General features: G+C 41.3%; 1 pseudogene; it reads left to right on the top strand.

The window, feature by feature from the left end:
• The first annotated feature begins 963 nt into the window (after positions 1–963).
• LOC129021570 (large ribosomal subunit protein eL19-like) lies at positions 964–3,596 on the top strand (annotated as a pseudogene).
• The last annotated feature ends 511 nt before the right edge of the window (positions 3,597–4,107 follow it).

Raw genomic sequence — 4,107 nt, 5'->3', positions numbered from 1 at the left:
CACCGCTCTCCAGCCTGGGTGACAGAGCAAGACTCCGTCTCAAAAAAAAAAAAAAAAAAAAAGTTCCTTGTCCATTTTTGAATGAGGTTTTTTGTTTGTTTTGTCTTGTTTTGTTTTGTTTTGTTTTTGATGTTGAGTTGTAGAAGTTCTTTACATATTCTGGACGTTTAAGTTTCTGCAAATATTTTCTGCCATTCTGTGGGCTGTCGTTTCATTCTCTTCTTTAATGCACAGAAGTTTTTAATTTTGATGAAGTTCACCTTATCTGTTTTTTTCTCTTGTTGACTGTACTTCGGTGACATATGCAAGAAATGATTGACAGATTCAATGTCATGAAGATTTTTCACTGTTTTTTTCTCCTAGGAATTTTATGGTGTTAGCTCTTCAATGCAGGGTTTGATCCATTGGGAGTTAATTTTTGGATATGGTGCAACAGAAGGATCCGGCTGCATTCTTTTGCATGTGCACACTACCCGGTTCTAAGATGTATCATAAAGCTACCATAGTCAAGGCACTGTGATGTTGGCAAAAAGACAAATACCAATGCAATAAACTAAAAATTCTAGAAATAGACCCACATAAATATGGTCAGCTGTTTTTTGACAAAGATGTAAAGACAATTCAATGAAGAAAGAACAGCCGTTTCAACAAAAGGTGCTGGAACAACTGGACTTCCACATGCAAAAAAAACCCTAGATTTACATTTCATATATATATATAAATTAACTCAAATATATGATAAATGTAAATTAATATGTAAAACTATAAAACTCTTAGACTTAGGAGAAAATATTCATGATCTTTGGTTAGTCAAAGAGCTTTCAGATAGGACACAAAAAACACCATCTATAAGAGGAAAAAAGGATAAATTTCACTTTCTTGAAATTTAAAATTTCTGCTCTGCAAAAAACACTATTAAGAGAATAAAAAATTCTTTCCTTTTGTCACTGCAGCAGCAGCTGTATGTCCAAGCTTCAGAAGAGACTTGCCACTAAGATTCTCCACTGTGGCAAAAAGATGGTCTGGCTGGACCCTTACAAGACCAACGAAATCGCCAATGCCAACACCTGCCAGCAGATTCGAAAGTTGATCAAAGATGGGCTGATGATCCCAAGCCCCTGACTGTCCTTTCCTGGGCTTCATGCAGGAAAAACACCTTGACCTGCCAGGAGGGCAGGAATATGGGCATAAGTAAATGAAAGGATACTGTCAATGCTTGAGTGCCAAAGAAGTTACCCTGGATGGGGAGGATGCGAATTCTGCATCAGCTGGTCAGAAGATACTGGGAATCTAAGAAGACTGGCCACCACATGTATCACAGCCTATACCTGAAGGTGAAAGAGAACATGTACAAAAATACACGGATTCTTATGGGACACATCCACAAGTTGAGGTCTAAGACCAAGGAAGCATACAAATATATTCACCTGCGGTCCAAGAAGGTTCATCAGGGCTCTGTCCAAGGAGGAAGAGACAAAGAAAAGGAGCGCCCCCACCCTCCTTGTCTGTACTCAGTGGCCTCAGCAATTACGTAGACCAGTCACTCAAATAAAACAAGTCTCTTTTTTTTCCTTAAGAGAGTGAGAGAGAGAATGAAAAGACAAGCCACAGATGGGGAGAAAATATTTACAAATCATGTATCAGACAAAGCACTTGTATCTAACTCTCAAAACTTAAAAATAAGAAAAGAAACAATGCAATTTTTTTAAATGGGCAGTTTAAAAAGAAAAACTCTGCAGTTTAAAAAAAATAAAAACAATCCAATTACAAAATGAGCAAAAGATATAAACAGATATTTTTCCAAAGAGGAGATGTAGGAGACAAATAAGCACGTGAAAAGACGTCCAACATCCTTAGCCATTGGGGAAATGCAAATTAAAGCCACACTATTTCACTATACACCTATTAGAACAGCTAAAATAGGTGCATAATGAACAGCTAAAATAACAAGTCATGGTAACACCAAATGGTGACAAGTATGCAGAGAAGCTGGCTCTCTCGTACATTCCTGATGGGAATGTAAATGGTACAGACACTCACATACACTTACTATACGATCCAGCAATCACACCCTTGGGCATTTATCCCAGAAAAATGAAAACTTATGTGCATACAAAAATCTGTTCTTGAATGTTTCTATTAGCCCTATTTATAATAGCAAAATACTGGAAACAACTCAAATGTCCTTTAATGAGTGAATGGTTGAACAAGCTCTGGAACATCCATATAAAGCAATATCACTCTGCAATAAAAGGATATGAACTATCGAGGCATGCAACAACCTTGATGAACGTCAAGGGCATTATGCTTAGTGAAAAAAAAGTCCATCTCAAAAGGTTACATGCTGTATTATTCCATTCCTATAACATTCTCTAAATGACAAAACTATAGAAATGAGAGAACAAATTAGGAGTAATCAAGGGAAAGAAATGGAGATGGGGGAGGCAGGGGACACAAATACAAAAAAGTAACATAAGGGAGTTCTTTGGTGGTGAGGGAGCAGTTCTATATCTTGATTGTGGTGGTGGTTACACAAATATATACACAGGATAAAACTGCACAAAACCAAACACAACACACACACACACACACCATACACACACAAATGGATACAGGGTTTTGGGGGGTTTTTTAATGCCAAAAACTAAACGAGGTCTGTAATCGAGTTGACTGTAATGTACCAATGTCAGTTTTCTCATTTGGATGTTTGTATTAGTTTGCTAGGGCTGCCACACCAAGTACCACAGACTGGGTAGCTTAAACCAACAAAATTATTTTCTCTGCCAGGTGCGGTGGCTCACGCCTGTAATCCCAGCGCTTTGGGAGGCCAAGGAGGGTGGATCGCCTGAGGTCAGGAGTTGGAGACTAGCCTGGCCAACATGCTGAAACCCTGTCTCTACTAAAAACATAAAAATTAGCCAGGCGTGGTAGCAGGCGCCTGTAATTCCAGCTACTTGGGAGGCTGAGGCAGGAGAATTGCTTGGACCAGGGAGGCCGAGGTTTCAGTGAGCCAAAATTGTACCACTGTACTCCACTCTGGGTGACAGAGCAAGAGTCTGTCTTGGGGGAAAAAAAATTATTTCCTCACAGTATTGGAGTCTGGAAGTCCAAGATCAGCATATTTCATTCCTCCTGAAGCCTCTCTTCTTGGCTTGTAGATGGATGTCTTCCCTCTATGTCCTCACGTGGTCTTCCCTCTGTGTGTATCTGTGTCCTAATCTCCTTTTTTTTTTTTTGAAACAGGGCCTGTCTTTGTCACCCAGGCTACAGTGCAGTGGTTCAAGCAATCCTCCCACTTCAGCCTCCCAAAGTGCTGGGATTACAGGCATGAGCCAATGCACCCAACCTCCTCTTCTTATAAGGACACCAGTCATATTGGAGGGACCATCTGTTTGACCTCATTTGACCTTAATTATGTCTTGAAAGACCCTATCACCGCATACATTCTGAGGAACTTGGGGTTAGGACTACAACATATGAATTTGGGAGGAAGACGATTAGGGCCATACGATATTGTACTACAGCTATATGTCACCACTGGGGGAACAGTCAAAAGTGCATGGATCTCTTTGTACTATGTGGACAACTTCCTGTGAACGTATACTTATTTCAAAATAAAAAGTTGGCCAGGCATGGTGGCTCACCTGTGTAATCCCAGCACTTTGGGAGGCTGAGGCAGGCCAATCACTTGAGGTCAGGAGTTCGAGACCAGCCTGGCCAACATGGTGAAATCCCGTCTCTACCAAAAAATATAAAAATTAGCCGGGCGTAGTGGTGCGCACCTGTAGTCCCAGCTATTCGGGCGGCTGAGGTGGGAGGATCTCTTGAACCTGGGAGGGGGAGGTTGCAGTGAGCCGAGATCATACCATTGCACTCCAGCCTGGGCAACAGAGACTCTGTCTCAAAAAAAAAAAAAAAAAGTCCAGGTGCAGTGGCTCATGCCTGTAATCCCAGCACTTTGGGAGGCCGAGGTGGGCAGATCACCTGAGGTTGGGAGTTCGAGATCAGCCTGACCAACATGGAGAAACCCCATCTCTACTAAAAATACAAAATTAGCCGGGCATGGTGGTGCATGCCTGTAATCCCAGCTACTCGGGAGGCTGAGGC

The sequence above is a fragment of the Pongo pygmaeus genome, chromosome 21 (genome assembly GCF_028885625.2).
Source record: "Pongo pygmaeus isolate AG05252 chromosome 21, NHGRI_mPonPyg2-v2.0_pri, whole genome shotgun sequence".
Lineage (NCBI taxonomy): Eukaryota > Metazoa > Chordata > Mammalia > Primates > Hominidae > Pongo > Pongo pygmaeus.
This window is presented reverse-complemented; position numbering and strand designations above follow the sequence as displayed.